Source organism: Protopterus annectens, chromosome 1.part1 (assembly GCF_019279795.1).
Source record: "Protopterus annectens isolate FY-2018-M chromosome 1.part1, PAN1.0, whole genome shotgun sequence".
NCBI lineage: Eukaryota > Metazoa > Chordata > Ceratodontiformes > Protopteridae > Protopterus > Protopterus annectens.
In genome coordinates this window covers 660,707,564-660,731,799 of record NC_056726.1, presented here as the reverse complement: position 1 = coordinate 660,731,799, position 24,236 = coordinate 660,707,564, and the positions used below count along the sequence as shown (strand labels likewise).

Here is a 24,236-nt window from a genome sequence, read left to right as displayed (position 1 = left end):
TATTCCCATAGCTTCTGGCACTGGAGAAAATATGACAAACATATATTCATTCTCCAGCCATCTGTGTATGCTTGTGAAGTCATTCTGAAACATAATTCACTCATTCCAGCAGATATGGACTCTCTGGAGCTAAAGCAAGTAGAGCGTGACAGAATGTTAGACAATGAAATGCTTTCTGGAAAATAGTCTTTGAGTTTCAAGTAATCACATAAGAGAACTAGCTCTGCATTAATGAACTTCCTTCTTAGAGTGTAGTTTATATTTGTTTGTTTTAGCAAGTACTGGACTCAAGGAATCCTGAAAGAGAGTACTACAGTTCATGCTTTTTAGCTACTGTTATCTTGATATGTTTAAAACTGTAATGCACTGAAATTGTCAAATGGGTGTATTTGTTTATTATTTGTTAATAAGGTAAGATGCTGATCCAGAGAGAAATAATTTCATGTGTTACCAAGGTGTGAGGTAAAAATTGTGCAGGTAGTTACAAGCAGGTAGTAGGAAAACATAGGTGTAAACAGTAACATTATAGAGGATTATGACTGTCTTAGCATAAGTAAATTGTTATATGCTTAAAAACTGGATGACAAAAAATTTGCCTTGAGAACCCAGCAACGTGAAGCTCGAGAGGAGAATGTGGACATCCATTTCTTGAAGATATAATTACTTGGGTACACAAAATTGTGTGTAGTACATGGCACATTTCTTACTGCACATGTTACTAGTTTGAGACAGAGGAAAAAAAAAAAAGTATCAGCACTGTACATGGTACAGCTTTGACACCTGTAATACACTTACTGATGTCACAGAATTCTTTTTGTAGTACATATAGTTTCAACTGCCCTGATGAAATGTGAAATACAGAGAAAAATAATAATAAAATGTAAGAGCTTGAAGTACTGTACTGTTTTGAAAGTCATACCACCCTAATGGTTTCTGTCAAGCAGACAGAAGTAAATCGTATCTTTGATCCCTTAATTGCTTTAAAAGCTTTAACGCACTTTATATTGGTGCTCAGAAAAACTTGTCGTAGCGTGAAGTGTATTACAGCTTTTAAAGCTGTTTCAGCTTCACCAACCCTGTTCTTTGACGGCTGCTGTTTATGCTCTAACATTAGACTACAGCATAACAGCAGTGAACGGGACTTGGGAAACCTTGCTAAGCACCTTTCTATCATTAGAAAAAGTGCTTAGAAAGTTTTATCTGATTACCTATGTTACAGTCAAACCCTAGTCAGCGAATCCAACCACATATTATATTAATCAGCAAAAAGCTTACTCAATGACATTTTTGAATTATCGACAAGACAAACATCTAAACAAGAAAGGATTTGTATGTAAGGATCTAAATATAGAAAGGCACATATACTCCTTTAAGTACTGTCATTATGTAAATAAATGAATAAATATGTTTTGCACTTTTACTGTAATAGGTTCATAGGTTGGTACTAGGCTATCGGCCCTAGGGCCTATACAAGCCTAACCATAACAATCCCCTGGCTATTTCTTCCCAAACTATTTACTTCCCTGTACTCCTGTCTAGCAGGACGACTGACATGATCCCCGGGGTGAATTTCCTTTCTCCCATCCAATCGTCAAGGTTCCTTTTTAAGCGGGCCAAAGAGGCGCTCTGCTTGACATGTATGGGCAGTCTATTCCAGAATCTAGGGAGTCTCTGGGTCAGAAACCTATCCCTCCAGCATGTTTTGTTTATTGTGATGACAAGGTTTAGATCCCTGGAGCATGTGGCTTTGAGGGATTGGGATTTCTTTAAGTGTAGCATGTCCAACAGCTCTGGGTTTGACATGGCCTTGTATGTTAAGCAGAGATCGCCTCTGAGTAGACGATATGCAACAAAGTATAGCTGGAGTTTTTTAAGGCAGTCAGCATAGGGCATCTGCTTTAGGCCTGTGATTCTTTTAGTGAGGTATTTCTGCAGCCTTTCCAGTTGTTGCAAGTGTTTTGAGAGGTACATACCAAATGGGGTGTTGTATTCTATAATGGGTCTAATCAGGGATGAGTACACTGGGACAATGACCTCCTTTTTTCTGGAGGAAAAGCCCTTAGTGATGAGGTGTGCCACATAAAAGGATTTCCTGACTGTTGTGGTGATGTGGTTATTGAAGGTGAGACCACTGTCCACCTATGTCCCTAAGTCTCTTATCACACTTTCGGTGTTTAGTGTACTGCCACCTGCTTGGTAATTCACGGGTACATTTTTTTTCCCAAAGGGGATAACTATATATTTCTTGGCATTGAGCCCATGGCTCTGGCATCAAGCATCTGTTTCTGTAAGGCCCTTTTGTAGAGCATCCACATCATTTGGAGATTCAATAATGGTTCCAGTTTGCAGTCATCTGTGAACTTTGTTAGCCAGAGTCCCTTAGTATTGGCCTGTACTTAAGAGAAGTAGATGCCTAACAAGAGGGGTCCCAGGACTGAACCCTGAGGTACTTCATGTGTCACTTGTCTGGAGCTGGATTTTAAGTCAGCTACTTTTACAGTGTGGGTTCTGTCAGTAAGCCAGTTGGCAACCCATCGAGTGACGTAGGGATTAATGCCCAGCTTAGTAAGTTTATCTATGATTCCAGAGTGGGGGATGATGTCAAAGGCCTTGGCAAGGTCCAGATAGGCTGTGTGAACCACCTTACCCTCGTCCATGCCTTTGGAGACTGATTCAAAGAAGTCAATCAGGTTCAGGAGACAAGATCATCCCTTCACAAACCCAAACTAGGTGGGGTCCAGTGTTTGAAGGTTGGTAATATGTTTGTTTATAAGTTCCATGATAATACGTTCCATGGCCTTTCAGATCAGGCTTGTCAGACTGATAGGGTGGTAGTTCCCGGATCCCCCCTTGTGGAGTGGGATAACTGTAGCTGTGCGCTGCTCAGAGGGCATGAAGCCTGAGGTGAGACTATGATTAAACATGACACTTAGGTGAGGTGCCAGTTAATTTTGTAGTTCATGTAGTACACAGCCCAGGATGTCATCTGGTCCCATGGATGCTGTATTCTTAGCTTTGGAGAGTGCATTTTTTACCTGTGTGGCTGTTATTACCAGAATTTGGCAATCTTCTGGTATTGAGATGGGCCATTTAGGGGGTGAGGGGGTGAAGTTGGCACTGAATCGATCTGCCAGGATATTGGCAATATCCTTGGGATCACTATATTTAATGCCATTCTGTTGTAGCTCAGAGCTGATCTGAGCATTGCCATTTAGATTCTTGACATAGTTATAGAATGCCTTGTGGTTGTCTTTGGAATCTTTGGCAATTTTATTTTCGTAACTAGCTTTGGAGGATTTTGAGGGATCTCAGCTTCTTACTGAGGCTGGTAAGGGAGTTTTTTGCATCCTGGCATTTTCCTCTTTTCTGCAACAGTTTCTTCCTTTTGTTGTAAAGTTTGTTTATGGCAGGGGACCACCAGATTGGCTACATTTTTTGGAGGAGAGCATCTTGGTTCTATTTGAGATGGCACGATTCATGCATGAGTGAATGTGCTCATACAGTGCCTTAGTGTAAGACTTTCAGTTCCCATCTGCATGGGTGTCATGAAGTTTGTCACTTCTGCCTTGAGTTGCATGAAGTTGGCTTTGGAGAAGACTTTTATGGAGGTTTCCTTACTGTGGGGGGTGGGGGTGGGATGTGGATGTTAAGGGTGATTAGCTTATGGTCTGACCTGACCAACGAGGGAGTGACCATAGGTGTGGAGCATTGATTTCCCATGTTGGTAATGACCAGGTCTAGGATATTGGAGCCCCTGGTGGGACAATGGATTAGTTGATCCAGGGCATTGGAATTTATGAATTCCAAGAACCGTTGGGCAAAGGTGTCGGTACACAAGTAGTTTTCCCAGTTAATGGCAGGGTAGTTGAAGTTACCCAGTATTAGGGTGTTTGGTTGTATCTTAATATTTTCCAGTATGTTTAGAAAGGTGTCGTGAGAATCTCGGGGCATGGTGGGGGATCTGTAGCAGCTACAATTTAGATTGCAGTCTTACCTAGTGTTAGTTGCACCTGGAGAATTTCAGATGCATTGTATTGAGCAACTAGCCTGGTGGTGTGAATATCCTTGGTGAATATGGACACTCCTCCATCTTTAGTATTTTGATCCTGATTTGGTGGCCGTAAAGTGTGGTAAGAGTTGTAGCCTGGTATTGCAGGGGTGCTCTCTGGTGCCTTGATCCAGGTCTCAGGTATCGATGTTCTCCATTTATAGGAGTGCCTCGAGAGAGTGCATTTTGAGGTTTAGACTTTTAGCATTGAGTAACATTACCTACAAATTTTGCATGCTTGTACCTGTTATGGTGGTGGTTTTGTCCTTTGAACTTTGCCTAAAAATGCACTATAGGGGTGACACGTGCCTTAGCCAGTAACCTGAATCCCAGGGGTGACAGGTGCAGTCCGTCTCTGGCAAAGCATCATGGTCTGTCGATCATGTCATCCCAGGCAGACAGATACTGGATCCCCTGTGAATGACACCAGAAGCTTAGCCATTTGTTGAAGTCAGTCATTTTGTCCTTATATTGTGGTATCATTCTGGGCAAAGGCAGGATGCTACTCAGGGCTAGGGTCATACGTGCCTGGGCCACATGATCCAAGAGCTCTTTCATGTCTCTTTTCATGTAGTCCAGGGAGGTACGTCTCAAGTCATTCACTCCAACATGGACAGTGACAGAGTCATAATTGTACTTGTTGTGGAGTGACTTAAGTGGCATGTGTTATTTAGCAGATCCTGGCACCCGACAGGCAGCTGACTGTAATTTTCTCCTTGTTCAGCCTGGTGAGTGGGACATCAGTGTGCCTGACTATAGAGTCACCTGTGGCTAAAGTGTTAGGTACATTGTCTTGCCTTAGGGGCTGTTGCTGGTTGGCACACTGGTGTTGTGAGCTATGTGACACTTTGGTTGTGATTGGTGTTTGCATTTCCGCTTTGGATGTCCTTGTTGCTTGGGCAGGTTAAAGTTAAGGGCCTCCGCATATGTGTATTTAGTGTTTCTATGGTGGCGTGGGTTTAGAAAGGCCATGTGTTGCTTGGGGTGTAGTGCGGGTGTTAACCTTCTCCTCCTGACTGTCTAGCACAAACTTGGGTGGAGAGAGCTTTGCTTCCAGTTTGGCTATGTAAGTGCATCTCTCACAGGTTGTAGTGTTGGGTGGTAGGAGGAGAGGGTTCTCTGTGTACATGAGACAATTGCTGCATTGCCCCACTTTTCTCAGATTCACCAGGTGGACAGGAGAAATCACAGGAAGCTGACCCTTGGACATGCCTGGTTTGGTGATTTTTTTTTGTAAAGTACAGGAGCTGTTTTCCCTTACCTTAGCAAGCTAACTTTGCAATTATAGGCAGTTTAGTGCCTATGATTAATTTATCCTTATTAACAAGGAGAGTTGAGTGCTTGTATCAGTTTAAGACTTCCTAGTGCTTTCCAGCAGGTTTTAAAGCAAGTGCTAGTCACAGGGATGCTTAAAGGTAAGATGAAAAAAATGGTTAATCCTAAACACTGCAGTGTGCACTAGAGAAGTGAGATGTGAAAGTAAGGAACTTAAGTTTTACATGTCTAAAAAGTTTTAGTGGGGAGTCACTATTTTTTAAAACAGCAAGATAGATTGAAAGGGGGTGGTCACTTTTGTATTCTGGTACTATGGAATATAGTAGGATGACCAATAAATTTAAATAGTTGAAGGGGAGTGATTTCACAAAATGATAATTTTGTGCTTACACAAGCCAGGGAAAACAGAGAGGAAATGAGATATATGATCAAATTAACATAAGGGGAAGGCAACTAGTACTGTACTGCACTGTTTTGAAGAATTACAAAACTCTGCTATTGCCAGCTGCGCTAAGTAAATGCAAAAAAAAAGGCATTAAACCATATAACAAGTAAGTAAAAATACTCTGTAGCAAATTAATAATTTTTATTTTGATTTTATTATCTAATGGAGCTGTATGGTATCAAAATTTAAAAGTAAACAGACATGATCTGAACATCAGACCTTGTGTTATCAAGGCTAGTCACCATGGTTTCTACTGCTTTTCTTCTCTTTTTTTGTAATATAGTAGTCATTGTGTATCACTGCCATTCATGCTTTCTGTTGGATGCTGATTTTTGTCTTCCTGATAATTTAATGACCTGGTGAGAAGGCTTTTTTGCTGGTTTATGTACAATGTAGTCAGATTCACTGTCTAAGGATTTGATTGCAATATAGACAGCTGTGCTGGACATGTACTGTTTATAGTTTGGATGGTGCAGTCTGTAGTAGTATGTAATAGGAGAATAAAACTAAGTGAAAACACAACTAATTCTGAGGGTTTTAGCACAAGCACACACACACACACACACACACACACACACACACACACACACACACACACACACACACACACACACACACACACAGTGTTTGAGAACAGTACAGTCAGTAAAGCAACTTCTACAGCAATAGAGAGTCTAGTCAGCTATTGGCAATACAGTATTATCGAGGGGTCACAGTGCTCAACTAATAGTGACCCATCAAAAACACAGTCAACCTACAACAATACAGTAATAACATGTTCATCTAGATCATACCATTTCAGCCAAAAGGAGAACAGTGGCCCACAAGATGAGCAATATATAATAAAGCAGAAAATTGAAGTAGTTGACCAAATAGCATGGGTACATATGGTGATAGCCATGCTCATGCGTGGGTACATATGGTGATAGCCATGCTCATGCGTGGGTACTTATGGTGATAGCCATGCTCATGCGTGGGTACATATGGTGATAGCCATGCTTCTGTATGGGTACATATGGTAATAGCCATGCTCCTGCATGGGTACATATCTATGCTCATGCAGTGGTACATATGGTGATAACCATGCTCATGCATGGATACATATGGTGATAACTATGCTCATGCATGGGTACATATGGTGATAACCATGCTTATTCATGACATTAACCTTTTCATTTAACAAAGTCCCTATGTCTAGACTTATGATACAGAAGGAATTAGAAGAGGCACAAGATAAACCTGACATGGAGAAGGAGTTGATAGACATACTCACCTGCTCCAGCTTCATACGTTCACAGAATCATCTAGGCAATCAGTCTGCACTTGACAATAACAAGAAGTCAGAATCAAATCCTGTATCTTGTATCTGAGAGGTAAAGGCCTTAACCATTATGCCACCCCCCACTTCACTCTAGTTTAATTTTGAGGGGCAGCAGCTGCTTTATCTCCGCACTCAAAAAAATGACTGGTCTAATTTTCCCTCTCCACTTGGTTCATTAACACTTTGAAATACTCACTGACCGGCTTCTTGAACTACATCATCAGCTGAGCAACCATTTACTCTTTTTCTTAAGAAGTAAATGTCCACGTTAATTAAGAGATACCAAAATCTTAAGAGTGTTAACATATCCTATTTGTTAATATGGGAGTATGCTCATAAACAAACAATACAGATGTTAAGAGAAACACCTTGCTTAATGTTAGTTACATAGGAGATGGCTTTATTGTAATTTGCAAGTTAGCACTAGCTAACAACAGAGTTGGAAACCACTGTTAAGTTACAGTCAAAAATAATGAAGATTTCACTGCAGTTAGAGGCTGCCTTTGTGATGACACGTATCATTAAACATATGTCTTTGTGCCATTGATAATGACACACAGACACATGTATATATCTTTACCCATCCTGTGTCACTGCTGCAATCAGCTTGGAATATGTTCTGAGGTGGGGACTGGAGGCTGTAAGTATACAATAAATGTAGTGGGAATACAGTTTCATAATACTGCAAAGAGTAGGAGAGTGTATATTAATAGGGTTGCCACCTTTCCTTTTGGCTAAAACCGGATCAAGGCCACATTCTTCACACCTCTCATAATCCTGACCATCCCCTCCCTCCTTCTCACCATTTTGTGACATCATCATCACATCAGCTGAGGGGGGAATGCCCTCCTTTTACCATTTGTAGTGATTTGTTTCTGCTGATTTGCTATGCTTTTCTGTAAAAAAATAGCAAATACAATAATTTAACAAACTGCAGTAATCTTTTTTTTTTTTTTTACAGAACACTGGAGGTTGTACAAGGTTTTCTGAACTAACAGACAATTTGTTTGATTTCTGAATACTCCAGAAAGAAAACAGGTGGCAACACTAGATATTAACATTTTGTTCATTCTGTAAATATTATCAGAGCTAGTTGTCTTGTTGGAACAGCTTAAATAAGGTGCTGTCAGTGGCTCAACAGGTGGTACACTTGCCTTTAGTGCTGGAAGATGGGAAAATTGAGGGTTCTATCCCCACACCAGGTGTTTGCATTCATTTTGTAATACTGACTTTGACGTGCAGCAAAATGGGGCTCTGTATTGTTGAAGTGATGACCTTCAGATGAGATCCTATCTGTATAAATCGGTAGTAGCTCAGGTGGATGTAAACAATTCCATAAAAATTAAGAAGAGTAGAAGTTCTCCAGTGTCGGGGTGATATTTACCTTAGACAGTATGAGTACTACTTTGTGTCTCCACTGAAAATAGGCCACACACATAATGGGGTGTAAATAAATAACTAAACATCAGCAAAACTGAAGTGAGGCATAAATGGGGCTTGGGGGATGGGAGTGGCAGAATGGATAAGGTCTTTTTCTCACAGGTGTGGTACAGTGTTTGATTGTGACCTCCAATTATTGACTAGGTTTGCAACAGTCTGCAGACTTGATTGTATAGTATTCACTTATAAATGTTATAATGGCAGACAAGAAACTATGATGCATGTTTTTACTCACTTCATTGCTTACCAAAATTCATACCTTTTAAATCTAAAAATCTTATGGCCACCAGGGATATGCTCTTAAATCATACCACTGGTGCCAGTCAGATTAAAGTATAAGCGATACACTTAAGTATGAATCAATAAACAGCTCAATAAGTGCAGTTTGGCCGCTAAAGCATGAAGGAAATATGCAGTGCTGCCCTGGGTACGGGTTTACTCCAAAATAAGGATTCACACTGGACACCCCATCAAGCAGCATCATTTGCCTGGCTCTCCAGACCCCTTTCTCACTACTCTCTTTGGAGTTTAATGCCTTTCTGTGCTCGTTTGCCCACAATAGCTGTATTTTGAATAAACATTCACATTATTTGTTTTCACACACACACACACACACACACACACACACACACACACACACACACACACACACACACACACACACTCATTTCCAAAGAAGGCTGGTAATCTCCAACAATGCAGTCTTCTGTTCTGCCACTACATCAGATTACCTGGTAGACTCTGGTAGTTGCTCATCACTCTTTATAAGTTTTTTTTTTTTTTAATATTTGGTTTATAATGTGATACTGAATAGTCTGGCCATCTAGAGGTAGATGCCAGCAGCTTGTCAGTATTTAGTGATAAATGCATTCTTATCAATGAATGAATAAGTAAAAGATGACCAGCCACAAACTTTTTTGAAGTGAACAAATAGAAATATGTTATTTCCTTATCTACTGTTTGTTAAAGAGGTAGGTGAACTGGTCCAAGGACCTTTTTTAGCAATCACCTTGGTCAGAGGCAAAAGTACAAAATATGAAAGATAGAGCAGAACGTTTATACAAGACACTTACACAGACAATAATTTGTACAATTTTGACATTTCAAAATTACGGAGGGTTGAAATACTTGAGCCTAACTGAACATGGCAAAATTAAAAATTAAAGATTTCTTGCAAAAAGAGTCTTGTTTCTAGCTGAATATGTTCAGTTTGCTTACATGCAACACCAGAACTGGGAAATAAAATCAAGGAAGTAAAAAAAAAAACTTGCTTATAAAAAAGCTGAATTTTGTAGACTGGCATCTGTTATGCAGTATATATAAATGAGCTGTAGTACTGTTTATACATAGGATTATAATTGTTATACTCAATGCAGTACAGTGTGTAAAAGTAAGAGTTAAGTTTCAGAATGTAGAAGATTATATGTAAATAATGTAGTTTATTCTGCACCGTTTTATGCTACTAAGCATTATCACTGTAGTAATTACATTCTATTTCACTACAGAGGCATTAGGAAAAGGCTGATTTAAATTCATGGAGATCATTTTTTTATTTTCAAGTGGAAGTGTGTTCCATAGATCTGTGCCCAGTTTGGTAATTGTTTTTCCTGTTACATTTTTGAAAAGGAGCCTATAAAGGTCAATCCCATTTTTCTGCCTTCTTCTTGGAGAATAAGTATGTTGCTTGGGGGTGAGGGAAGTTTCCAGTGGAGGTTAGTAGCCATCAGTTAGAACAATGGATATCAAGATGCCTAGTAGATAATTTCCCTGTGTTAGGTAGCCAATGTGGTTCTTTGAGAAGGTTTCAGTGGTGGGCGAGAGGGGTCTGCAAGTAGTAGAGATCTTCATATTTTGTTTTCTGCTACTATAGCCTCTGGGTATTACAGGTTGAATGGAAAACACAAAATGGTAAGCCGTGTTCCCGTTTTTGGAAGCAGTAGATTTTTGCAAAGTTGGCAGCATGGGAGAGGAGGGGAGATATTTTTTAGCATAGGACTTTGGCAATTCTATTGTCATTTTAGTTGTTGAAATTCAAGGAGAGACCAAGAGTAAGGTCAAAATATTTGTGTGTCTGTACAATGGGAATAATGTTGCAATTGTTATCTGTTATTTTCACTATGTAGGAAAGAATGTGTTAAGTAGCTCAATTAATATTTAAATAGAGGGAAAAATGTTCACATAGAAACATAAAATAATCCTTTTGAACATGTAACTACAGTGATTTTTTTTGTCTAGCTATTCTTACCTAGAGAATTACTGAATCTTTAAAGTTTCTGAATTCCAGAGCATTTAAAGCACAGCAATAACTGCAGAAAACAAAACACACAGGTCTGTAGGATAGTTCTTCTGTATGTCTGTCTCTCCAGTGCATTCATTTGCATGGTTTAAATAGAAAACCTAGATGTAGTCAAACAATATTTTACATTTACATACTAATGAGCCTGTTTACCTGCCCTTTCTCAGCTATTTCAGTAATAGAATTTCTTAATGTTTTTGTAACATGCTAGTTTTCTGAGTCCAAAAAGAGGCATGGATCCTGTTATTACAAGAATGATCAATTACAGCTTGCTTCACATGTATGTCGCACATTTCAGGTTCTAAAAATAACTGACATTTCTTTCAGTAAAAAGAAATTACAATTCCATTTACGAACTTTGTATATTTTCTTCAATGCTAAGAAAACTAAACTCAAACAATGAACACTACTGAAAGAGATGGAAAATACATATCACAAAATAGCTAGATTCACCACCAACACTCAACCTAAATCCCATCACTGCCTGGCCTTGAAAACACTAAACTGGCTTGAGTTCCCCAATCAACTTCTTTTGTATCAACTTAATATTATCCACTCCATCCTCTACAAACCCTCCTTCTGCACAAACATTTCCAAAATCTTAAATTACTACCTCCCAACCAGAAAACGTAGAAGCACCAGCCCCGGCCTTCTTGACATCTACAAACCTAAATAAGCAATTGGTGAAACCCTCTGCAACTATCTTCCCTCTATTCATTGGAATAAGATACCTTTAACAGTCAGATCTATCACATAGCCCCACTTATTTAAAATAGCCCTAAAAGTCCAGTTTACAAATACCTGGACTTGCTCCTGTACACAACCACCATGATTTTAATCACCTGACACCCTATGTATACAACCCTTTCTCAATTAGTACTCTCTTCTAGCCACAGAACTCTAACTCCTAATACCTTTTTTCACTAAATTCCTCCACTACTCATATTTACCTCCCTCCCTTCTTTTCCCACTTAGCTTACTCCCCTTTCTCAGATTTATCTTGATTCTAACTACTAATCTTCTCTCTTATTTATTAATTAATAAAATCTCTAATTTTCCCACTTTTACTCATAGCCACCCCCCTTTTTTCTCTTAACACTTAAACTTTTTCTGTCACCTGATCTCTGTATGAACTTTCCCTCTGCTTCTGATTACCGATGTACATGCTGTTGCCTGTAAGAACTAAGATTTGATATACAGTACTTTTTTATCTTATCTTAAAAGTTAATTGTCATTACTCCCCCTCTAAATGGTAAGTTCCTTATGTATTAGAGATATATGAATGACTTTAACATACTTTTTTATTGCCTTTTTTGTAAATAACACCTTTTAAACTCTCATGCTACAAGTGGGACTCCAGCCATTATAATGCATGTTTATATTACCTAATGTATATTGTACTGTTTGTAAACATTTTTATGGTGTATGTAATACTTCATGGAGCTTTTCTCCCTGGGCCTCTGCTGAGAAAGGGCGCAAGCTCAGTCAGACATTCCCAGTCAACAAATGTCAAATAAATAAATTAATTAAGTAAATACTAATTTTACATAAACCCTCACAAGAGGCATAATAAAAGTATGTGCATAATTAATCAGTTTAATTATTAATCTTAGTTATATTTTTGTGGAAATAATACACTTATCAAGCTGTTTTATGGAGTGCTATTTTTAGTCTTAACTGTACCCCTGACTTTATCCTACCAGGAAGGTGTAAAATTTTGCACTGTCAGCTGCATTACCGAAGAAAGCTAATATATTTTATGAAATGCAAAATGCTAATGTCTGGCTGAAGGATGTAGATGCAGGGCTTTGCTGTCTACTGGTTAGACTCTGTATGATGTAACTACAGCTTGATGACTACCAGAATGTAATGAACGAGATTCTATGGAATGCCTTTGTTCAGTTTAAAAAGTGCATTTGTGATTGAATTGTTGGTCTGATACCATGGATTTCTCACATCATTCTTTGCATATTTCTTACAAAAAAATGTTGCTCCATGATGATAAAATGCTTAAATGAAGTTGTGCAGAAGAGGCATCACAAGTCTTAACATTTCAAAGATTGTTATTAGAGACTTAAAAAAGTCATCCTATGAACAGAAAAAAAAACTAGCAATAGGCAGGATTCAATTTGTGCCTTTCTTCTGACCTTTTGTCTTTCCTGCTTTCATGCTATGTACCCACATTTTCTTCTCTCACACAATATTACATTGGTTTGCCCGCTGGATTGTTTTAGTTTAGTTTTATCTGTATTTATTTATTAATATAATCCCACCAGGCAGAAGTACCTATTTTTCAATGATGGTCCACTAACATTCTCTAATGACTTGCTTAGAGCTCCAGTTTATAGCTAGAGGTTGAGGGAATTGAACTTGGTTATACATGATGAGGCTTGCTAGCTTTTACCCAGTGTGCTGAATTGCCAGATGTGCTTTTTGAATCTCACTGCAAATTTCACAAGCTTCACTTCTACAAGGAGGCTATTACTAGTTTATTGTATTTTATTAGTATATAATCCCTCTTATCTGGTTTAAGTAACATCATTCAACATTATAAAAAGTGTTTCATCAAGAGAGTTTCTTTCAAGAATTGGCTCTTTTCTGAATGTGCTTAATTTCCAGTTGATATACCCAGCTCCAGTAAGATATGTTTGGAATGTTCTGATTACTAGGCTTTCTTTGACAAGAGTATTCTGCCTTTCAGTGTGTACAAATGGGAATGCAGTTAGTGTTGCAAATGGATAACTGGACTGGGGTTACTTTGGGAAGGAAAGAAAATGTATAATGTTGTTCAGTATAAGCTAATGGTATCCTGAGAAAGCTAACAGTATCCTGACACAGGTTACATACAGTTCAGTTTACAATGAATATCTTCTGCTTCAGCATGTCCCATGCTGAGCTGCTCCCTCCCAAGAATAGACATGCTGCTAATTATTTTATCTGCATTTGTAATAGTCATCCTATAATTTGTCCTGTTGGCTTTATATTCTGACTCTTTATGATTGTAATTTACTGTTACTTAATTATCCTTTCACAATCATTACCCCATCATGTTTTAATTGATACTACTGCTCTGTTTCATTGTCCATCATGCTGTTATAAAGGATGCTTCTTCCAGGACCTCTACAGAAAATGGACACTTCTTCAGCAGGACATGTAGGTAAAGAAAGTAAAAATAAAATGCAAATAGCTGTCCAGAAAAGTGATGTCACTCCATTTCTTCTCATATTTCTTAACACCCTAGGCAGAGAAGTAGCAAAACATTTGTTGTGGTTTTAATTTTCTGTATTGATAAATATGTAACTTGTTGAATTTTATTTTTAGTTATGCAATCATTCTAGCCACCAGATAGTACCATCTTCATGGGATATCTGGGAAGTATTCCTCCAGTAAAGATCTATCACTATTACAGCCATATACAGAAAGATATAATTTAAGTATGATCATACAATAAGCATAGAATGAGTACATCTCTCCTTGACTACAGTCTGTATCATTAATAACAGTAAGCCCATAAGCAGGAATCATTGGGAGGACAGAACAAAAAAACAAGCAAGGCTGAGTTAGACAAGCAGTGTTCTCCATGTCTGACTTCATTGACTGTAGAAAGGTTAAATTAGGAAGTGGTCAGAATCTCAGATCATATATCTTATTGGTATGAAAGGATAAAATTGAAAAGAGGGAGAATGTCTGTAATTCAAAAAAACTGATGTTTACCATATTGAGACTAAAAGTGCATCCCGGGGAAGATGCAAATATGTTGTTAGCGAGTAATATGAGAAAAAAAATCATAGTTGGATTCAGACAGTTCATTTTTTTATATCACATATATCAGGCTGATAAATTCTTTACTCATAATGAATAATTTTACAGTAAACTCTGTTAACCTGCATCCATGGATATTGGTAGATGCCGGATAAGTGTAGTTTCTGGTTGCTTGAGAGTTGCTATTAAAAACAGACTTGATAAATACTATACCCTATACTATACCATAAACACTGTATTGATTTGATTTTAATATTGAAATACAGTAATGGTTTTCAGTGGCATGCTCAGTGGCTTGAAATTGAATGAATTGAATAGAGAGAGAGCGAGAGAGACAGAGACAGAGAATGAATGTATATATGAAAGCAGAAGCGACTGAGTGTGAGAGATCAAAGAGATGTAAGAAAGCTGAAAAGAGTGTGTGTGTGTGTGTGTGTGTGTGTGTGTGTGTGTGTGTGTGTGTGTGTGTGTGTGTGTGTGTGAGAGAGAGAGAGAGATCGGAGAGAGAATGTGAGATCTGATGAAAACTGACAGTATGGAGCGAATGTTGACATTTTAGCAATTTGACTTGCTTGGTTTGACTTGTTCTCAGGTTGGGGAGAGAGAAAATTTTATTTGTATCTTCCTTTTTAAAACTGTAAAAGTCTAAAAACATAAGGTATGTTTATGCATGGGGAAAACAGAAACTGCAACACATGAAAAACTGAATTGTTCATACTGTACCGTATTTTCTCGATTTATTTATTTTTTCTAGTTGCTTGAGAGTTCTGGTTGCTTGAGTTCTGGTTGCTTGAGTTCTAGTTAAGAGAAAATTTACTTCTTATTCTGAAAAGAGGTATATTATACACTCACACACACACACACACACACACACACACACACACACACAAAACTATCAATATATTGGGGCATAAGAAATGTTTTAATTCACTGTTTATTTTAATTAGAAAATGCGATGAGACACTGACCATTGTTAACATATTAATGAGGGCATATTTGAATCTTTGGCATTTTTGTAAGTCATTGAATTAAGTAAAATTAGAGGTGTACACAAATGTATATCTAGATGAGATTATAGTATTTCATAGAATGTGCTATTTCAAATGCTTGTTCATTGATTTCTGGAGTTTTGTTATCTCTTTTTTGCTAGTTTTACTGCACCAGTAATTCCCATAGGTTTGCATTTTAAACCAGCCCGCTAGCTTTTGTTTTTTTCTTATCAGTTACTTAATGTAGGTAAGGAAATATGCTCTGACTGTTGTTCTAAGTGTTTCTAGTCATCATTCAAATATCTGTTTGGAACGTGATTTCTGTGAACTCACCATAACTTTTTAACCCACCTAGTTTAACTTTTCCGGTGTTCACTATTCACTCTGGATGCAGCCATCCTCCCCTCATGTTATTGTCTCCTATTTAAGTAAAGAAGCATTTCCTTGCTTTTCCCCCATTGTTTTTTTCCCATGCTGAACTAATGTCCCTCAGCAGTGCTTTGTTTGCAGACTTGGAAGTGTTGTTTATTCCCAATGTAGCTAGTCCTCATCCTCTGTACAGTCATAGTCCGTTTACCACTGAGCTGTTGACTGCTACTGACATGTGTGGGGTTTTCGTAGCCATGCTCATCCCAGTTCCACTCACCTTGAGGATTTACAATACGTTTATGACTGCTGTCTGTGATGTAATGTCCCATGTGACTTAGCACTAACATAATTTTCTCTATTCCCCTTCGCCATCTTTTTTATATAATTTCCTTTTCTTTCCATTGTTTGTAGAATGCATGCCTTATGTTTGCCAGTTCTTTCAATCTTTTGCTTAGTTGTTCTTGCATTCTGTGTAGCATACAACTGAAAGGCATACGCATTATCTGGGTCTACTACAAGTGCCCTGGTCCCAGGCAGTGGTAAACTACTGTCTCGCAGCCAGCGACTCGGGCATGTTGTAGATCACATAGCCAGCTGAACATACAAGCTCAAATAAGTGCTTGCACATGGAGTGGCAGCCATGCAGACAAAGAGTGGCACTTCTGCACCTCCCTCCAAACTCAGTATAGTCATGTTTGAGCAAGGTAATGCAATCAATTGCAGGGAGTGACTGAGAGAAGGATTAGTAGTGTAGATGAGGTTTTCAAAAAGCAATTGGGAGTGAGATTTAACTTTAGTGAGGGGTGCCCTGGGTTTAAGGAGCAGGAGAGGAGATTATGATTAGGATTAAGGAGCAATCAGGCACTTTAGGTTCAGGGAGCAGGGAGAGAGTATTAGATTTAGGGAGTGGGAAGGGAGATTAGGTTTAGGAAATGGAAGATGAGTTTTAGGATTAGGGAGCAACTGAGGACTTTAAGTTTAGGGTGGGGGTTAGGTTTAAGGAGTAATCGGGGACTTTAGGATTAGGGAAGAGATTGATATGGTTAGGATTTGGGACTGGTGGGAGTTTAGGGTTAGAGGCAGGGTTCAGGTAGGGCTATGCAGGTCAGGTGATGGGAGGCCTAGGTAATTAACTAGGATTAGGTTAGAGGGAGTTAGGGAACTTCCCATGTAGAAATAATGACAACAAGCAAATGTGTCGAAAGCTACTAGCATGTGAGCACATTATACCTGGATTACCTGTACCACCCTATGAAGTAACTATAACAAATACACAGACTGCGAAGTCTGGCTTCACTCAAATAAACCTGATATGGATGGAGTTACTGAAAGCTGTCTAAAACCTGAAGATGCCATCCCATATTCTATATTGTAAGTAAAACTCATACTAGTGTTAGACACCAGGCACCCACTTTGGTGGAAATGTAATGCTTTTTAGCAAACTTACTGCATCCAGTCATAATACGTCAGACCATGGCCTCAAATGGATTGTCTGTGAATGCCTTATAGGTAATGCTCTCCTCCTAAGAGGCTTGAAATATCATACCAAGCACTTACAGGCATATGTGTGTGTATATATATATATATATATATATATATATATATATATATATATATATATATAATCAGTACTAATCCCCGAAGGAACGTTTACCGAAAAAGCACTTTTGCGTAAGTATGCCTGCAGCTAGAGGGAGTTGTGGGGGAATGACTGTTGCAGAGATCGTACTACAGTGCAGATAAGGGAATATTCCCTCTTACTCACTGTAGTGCGATCTCGGAGTGAGAATATTAAACTGGTGGGGCCAGGGGGGCTTGCCCACCTGCATAAAAGTAGATTCATTTATTTATTTATTTATTTTTATGCACTTTAACGAAAGCGCTTTTTCAGTGAAAGAACTTTCGTTAAAGTGTGTGTTCAGTGATTGTGGATTCAGACTATTGAACTTTAATTCAATAGTCCTAGATATATATATATATATATATATATATATATATATATATATATATATATATATATATATATATATATATATATATATATATATATATGTAGATATGTGTGTGTGTGTAGGGTCTATGCATATTTTTTATATATGCGCATATTTTATGCATACATATATATATGTGTGTGTGTGTGTGTGTGTGTGTGTGTGTATATACATATTATATATATATATATATATATATATATATATATATATATATAAATATATATATATATATATATATATATATGTATGTATATGTATATATACGTGTGTGTGTGTGTATATATATATATATATATATATATATATAGACATAAAAAAGTATAGAGTGCACCATGAGCTGTAGAAATCTCCAAAAATTCCTTGGTAAAATGAAGAAGCACAAGTTTATAAAATAAATCCACTTTATTAAAAGTGAAGACTGCAGAAAACTGGTGTGAGCGCTTTCGCGTTGACTCGCAACGCTTCATCAGACATAAAAAAGTACTGCAGAATCAATCTTTAAATATGTTACAATCACATGACATCACATTAACTTAAAAGGGCAATACCAATAAATGTTTATACATAGATTTCATGTCATTAGGTATTATGAATAACAAAAGACAACATAGTGACAACGATTTAGCAGAGTTATGAGAGTCAAATGAACTGCTTATATAAAAAATTCCATGTTAATGTTTGAGTGACCTGGCTGCTAAAGAAGGCTTGATACTAAGCCTTTCATTAAGCCCAAATCTGTGTGCTTGGAGTTTCAATATCCATTTATTTTCTCTTTCCTCTACCTTATTCTGTAAATTACCTAGCCTTGCATCTGTGTGGACTAATTCTAAAACTAGGAATTTGAAAATGTGTGTATTTCCAAGCTCGGTTGTGTGTTTGGCCAGAGCATTAAGTGTATTGTTTTTGTTGATGGCATAAGTGTGTTCCCTTATACGCTCACGCAAGGATCAGATAATGAAGTTGACCCTGAGCATTTAGTGTTTAATATTTCCAACTACTGTTTAGATGTTGTTGAAACTGCAGTTTTAAACAAGGGTCTTGCATTTATCCCGTCAAGCTGTAATGATGTGACAGATATTGTTGTTGATGTGAAGTTATTTACAAGAAACTTAGCACTGAAGTTGTTATATGGGAAAAATGATGACTATCCTACTAATAGCGTTATACCTTTTAGGAAACCATCATTATTCATACCTCCACAGCATCCTTTACTAGATGCGTTTGAACAGGCAGTTGAGAGAGACCTGTTCGATTTATATAATGATTTAAGTGTTAAACCAGAGTTTTACAACCTAACATTTGCCGAAAGGCAAGCCCTTAATAACTTACGACAGAACAATAATATTACTATCAGACAAGCTGATAAAGGGGGAGCTGTCGTCATAATGGATAGCTCCGAATATGATGACAAAATGCACCTTATGCTCACAGATAGTGAAACATACTTACCCATACCCGGCTATAGATTGAACACCTTGATTAGGGACGTGCAAGCCATGCTTTATGACTTCTTGTTATCTGGTGTCATTGATAATGAGCTATATACTTATTTTTTGGTAGACAAGCCCTTAATACCATCTTTCAGGGGGCTCCCAAAAATACATAAGAATCCTTCTGATCCGCCTCTACGTCCTATTGTATCCAGTCGGGGTTGGTTAACCGAACCCCTGTCGATTTACCTCGACAAGATGTTCAAACCGATTGTTTCCAAGATTGGTTACATCTTAAAGGATACCAACAATTTTATACATAATTTAGCAAACTTTAATGATACTTTTTCTTTTACAGATAATCTATTATTGGTAACTTTAGACGTTAAATCGTTGTTTACCTCCATACCGAATGATCAAGGTATGGAGTATGTCAGAGCACTTTTGTTACGTAATCAATTAGCTCCACATACTATCAATAGATATATGTCTCTTTTAGAGATCGTTCTAGAGAACAATGTACTTTGTTACCACAATGAATATTTTTTACAAACAAAAGGTGTAGCAATGGGCACCCCTTGTGCCAATGCCTACGCCAATTTGGTGTTGGCACAGTGGGAGCACAACTTTGTATTCATTGATGACCCTAGAGTCTCGAACCATCTGAGGTTTTACAATAGGTTTGTGGATGATGTGTTCCTCCTATGGAATGGGACACCTTCCCAACTTTTGATGTTTGTTGATTACTTAAATAAGTCAACTGATTTTCTTGGCTTTGATTGCCATCATTCCCCAGTTAACATAGACTTTCTTGACATCAAGGTCATTATGGGGTTACATAGCTTTGAAACTGAGCTTTTTAGAAAAAGCTGCTGGAGAAATAATCTTTTACACCGAGGGAGCATGCATCCTCAACACATCTATAAAAACATTGTTAGGAATCAAACCACTAGGGTTTCTAGGTTAACATCAATAGAAACATCTTATCACAAACATAAAACTAGTTTAGCTAGCAACTTTATTTCCAGAGGATACAACAAGAAGCTAGTCAATCAGGTTATCCTTGAAGGTGATTCCAGAAGATCTAATGAGGGTGCTCCACTCATTACCAGACCTGTCATCCCCACTAGTCACCAGACCTCGGTCAAAACCACTCAGAATAGAATTATTATACCTTTTACAAACAGGAACAACCACATCCAAAGGATTATCAATCAACATTGGCACCTTTTATTGATTGATGACAACATCAGATCTCTTGTTGATACTCGACCTAGGATAGCCTATAGAAACATGCTGTCTCTTAATCGACTTTTGTGTTATGATAGACCTCATAACTTTCAGTCAAGCAACACTCATAGGAAGGGAACTTTCGCTTGCCAATCCTGCAATCAATGCAGACACATTTCTTGCCTTCACAGTCACACATATACACATCCCATTACACAGAGAACTTATACTTTCAAACATTATGCCACTTGTAAATCCACTAATTTAGTTTATTTGGCTGAGTGTCAATTTTGTCATAAATTTTATGTAGGTATGACCACAAGATCCTTGCGTGAGCGTATAAGGGAACACACTTATGCCATCAACAAAAACAATACACTTAATGCTCTGGCCAAACACACAACCGAGCTTGGAAATACACACATTTTCAAATTCCTAGTTTTAGAATTAGTCCACACAGATGCAAGGCTAGGTAATTTACAGAATAAGGTAGAGGAAAGAGAAAATAAATGGATATTGAAACTCCAAGCACACAGATTTGGGCTTAATGAAAGGCTTAGTATCAAGCCTTCTTTAGCAGCCAGGTCACTCAAACATTAACATGGAATTTTTTATATAAGCAGTTCATTTGACTCTCATAACTCTGCTAAATCGTTGTCACTATGTTGTCTTTTGTTATTCATAATACCTAATGACATGAAATCTATGTATAAACATTTATTTTTATTGCCCTTTTAAGTTAATGTGATGTCATGTGATTGTAACATATTTAAAGATTGATTCTGCAGTACTTTTTTATGTCTGATGAAGCGTTGCGAGTCAACGCGAAAGCGCTCACACCAGTTTTCTGCAGTCTTCACTTTTAATAAAGTGGATTTATTTTATAAACTTGTGCTTCTTCATTTTACCAAGGAATTTTTGGAGATTTCTACAGCTCATGGTGCACTCTATACTTTTTTATGTCTAATTGTGCTTTTTAAGGAGAGCGCTTTACCTGGTAGTTTGAGTTCTTCGTTCATATATATATATATATATATATATATGTGTGTGTGTGTGTGTATGTATATATATATATATATATATATATATATATATGTATATGTATATATATATCTGTGTGTCTATATATATATATATATATATATATATATATATATATATATATATATATATATATATATATACACACAGAGGTGTGTCTATATATATATATATATATATATATATATATATATATATATATATGTATATATATATATATATATATATATATATATATATATATATATATATATATATATATATATATATATATATATATATATATATATATAAGGTTCATACTAGGCTATCTGCCCTAGGGTATTTATAAGCCTAGCCAGACTATGTTTGGCTGCCACCCATTTTAAATTAATTTTGCTATGCCCTTTTTCGAGAAAGTTAGTATACTGTGCCTCTGTCTAACAGTGACACAGAAGTGATACCCGGTAAACTCACGATCTCCCATCCACACATCAAGATTCCACTTGAAAAGAGTCAATGAGGGACTCTGCCTAACCTGGACTGGGATTTTATTCCAGAGTGAAGGGAGCCTCTGGGTTATGAATCTGTCCCTACAGCATGTCCTATTTATTTCAGTGCTGAGGTTCAAGTCTCTCGTGTAGCTCGATGGGATTTGGATTTTTTGAGGTGCAGCATGTCCCTTAATTCCGGGTTGGACATGGCCTTATACGTCAGGCACAGGTCACCTCTGAGCAGGCGGTATGCCACTGAGTAGAGCTGGAGTTTCTTTAACCGGGCAGCATATGGCATCTGTTTGAGCCCTTTGATCCTCTTGGTGAGGTACTTTTGGGGTCTTTCCAGTTGCTGCAGGTGTTTGGTAAGGTACATCCCAAAAGGGGCATTGTACTCAATTATGGGCCTGATGAGGGATGAGTAAAGAGGCGATGACCTCCCCTAATCTAGATGTGAATCCCTTCATGATTAGGTGGGCTATATAAAATGTTTTTCTAACCACTTTGGCCACGTGGTTGTCAAATGAGAGATTGCTATCAACGTGGGTCCCCAGGTCCCTAATTACTTCTTCTGTACTTAATGGATTACCACCTATGTGGTAATTTGTGGGCACTTTGTTTTGCCAAAGCAGATGACTATACACTTTTTGGCGTTTAGCTTGAGGCCATGGCTCTGGCACCAGTTGTCTGTTTCTACGAGGCCCTTTTGGAGGATGCTTGTGTCGGCTGGAGAGTCGATTATGGTGCCCAGTTTGCAGTCATCTGCGAACTTGGTCAGCCACAGTCCTTCCGTGTTGGCCTGTACCTCTTGCCCTGAATCTCCCCCTGTGTCTTTGCCTGGGTGGATACTGGACCTGACCAAGGCTGTACTCCCTATTGCCCTAGCAATACCTACCCTGTGCTGTTTCAACTTTCCTTGAGGAAACCGCTCCTGAGAGGCTCCCTAAAGATCACAAGAAACTCTCTTGCCCTGAATCTCCCCCTGTGTCTTTGTCTGGGTGGATACTGGACCTGACCAAGGCTGTACTCCCTATTGCCCTAGCAATACCCTGTGCTGTTTCAACTTTCCTTGAGGAAACCGCTCCAGAGAGGCTCCCTAAAGATCACAAGAAACTCTCTTGCCCTGAATCTCCCCCTATGTCTTTGCCTGGGTGGATACTGGACCTGACCAAGGCTGTACTCCCTATTGCCCTAGCAATACCTACCCTGTGCTGTTTCAACTTTCCTTGAGGAAACCGCTCCTGAGAGGCTCCCTAAAGATCACAAGAAACTCTCTTGCCCTGAATCTCCCCCTTTGTCTTTGCCTGGGTGGATACTGGACCTGACCAAGGCTGTACTCCCTATTGCCCTAGCAATACCTACCCTGTGCTGTTTCAACTTTCCTTGAGGGAACCGCTCCTGAGAGGCTCCCTAAAGATCACAAGAAACTCTCTTGCCCTGAATCTCCCCCTGTGTCTTTGCCTGGGTGGATACTGGACCTGACCAAGGCTGTACTCCCTATTGCCCTAGCAATACCTACCCTGTGCTGTTTCAACTTTCCTTGAGGAAACCGCTCCTGAGAGGCTCCCTAAAGATCACAAGAAAGTATGTGTATTTAATGCGCCTGATAACCACTGTAATCCTACTAGCAGAAGTCATACTCTCCCTGTCTGCAGGCCAGCAGCCAAACCCCCAACTCTACTCCTCACCCTCCACCTCACTCCTTTTCCCAGCACTGTTTTTCCCCTTCTCCTGTTTTCTACTTAGTCCCTTCTTCCCTGGTAAGTAGATAGCTCCTATCCACCAGAGGACATTCCTTCCCTTAACATTAGACTCCTCTTGAGCTTGACATTCTCTCTCTTAATTCTCACATCTCAGTCCCTCACTCTCCCTGATACTTTTAGCCCTTCCCTCTATATTTAGGCTCTCCACTTACCCATATACTACTTACCCCTCTTGAACACTGCTCTACTGATAGTTTTTCGCCCTCTTCTGCTCTACTGGGCTCTACTACACTTCTTACTTCCTGCTCTCTACATCCATAACATCCATAACACTCTCTTACTTTTCTGCTCACCTTTTACTTCCCTGCTCTCTACTTACATAACACTCTTATTTATCCCTACTCTAGCTACACTCCATCT

At 38.4% G+C, this 24,236-nt stretch overlaps 1 protein-coding gene across 2 annotated transcripts in view; it reads left to right on the top strand.

Annotated features, from left to right (window-relative positions):
• Positions 1-24,236, top strand: part of PHF24 (PHD finger protein 24) — a 1,962,240-nt gene that overhangs the window by 618,037 nt on the left and 1,319,967 nt on the right. The window lies entirely within an intron of this gene.